Source organism: Triticum dicoccoides, chromosome 1A (genome assembly GCF_002162155.2).
Source record: "Triticum dicoccoides isolate Atlit2015 ecotype Zavitan chromosome 1A, WEW_v2.0, whole genome shotgun sequence".
Classification (NCBI taxonomy): domain Eukaryota; kingdom Viridiplantae; phylum Streptophyta; class Magnoliopsida; order Poales; family Poaceae; genus Triticum; species Triticum dicoccoides.
The window spans coordinates 425,658,055-425,658,610 of record NC_041380.1 but is presented as its reverse complement, the minus strand read 5'-3'; positions in this window follow the sequence as shown (position 1 = coordinate 425,658,610).

Here is a 556-nt window from a genome sequence, read left to right as displayed (position 1 = left end):
GGAGGTACGACGAAGGACATTGCCATTGGTGAAACCGGCGGAGGGGGAGGGAGGGTGCTGTTGTGGAAGTGCTGGAGGGTTGTTGTGGTACGACGATGGACATTGACATTGGTGAAACCGGCAGTGGACTCGACATCAAATCGGACTAGTCGTACAACGGCATGAGTGTTTTTTTTTCAGTTTCTCTTTAGAGATTCTTCGTGTTTGGTTTGGGGCGGCGAAGTGGCTGCGTTATCCAAGAGTAGGAATAATGTTCTCTCCGTCCTTTACCTGTTTCGTTGGTGTTTTTAACACCAATGGAGGATGTGTGGAGTCTTCGACGGGTCTTTCGGGATTCGATCGGTTTAGTTTTCCAGTGGATCCATCTGGATTTGGGCCGGCTTTTATGGTCTTCATAGTCTTTGGAGTCTCTACATGCTCTTATTGACGTATTTTTCTAGGGGGTGGCATTTGCTTTGTAGATTGCGGCCACCGGCGTCTTTTGGTCTGCATCGACGACTTCTTGGTGGATCGTCGTTGGTGGATGCTGGAGAAAGAAGACTTCGGCAACCTCAAA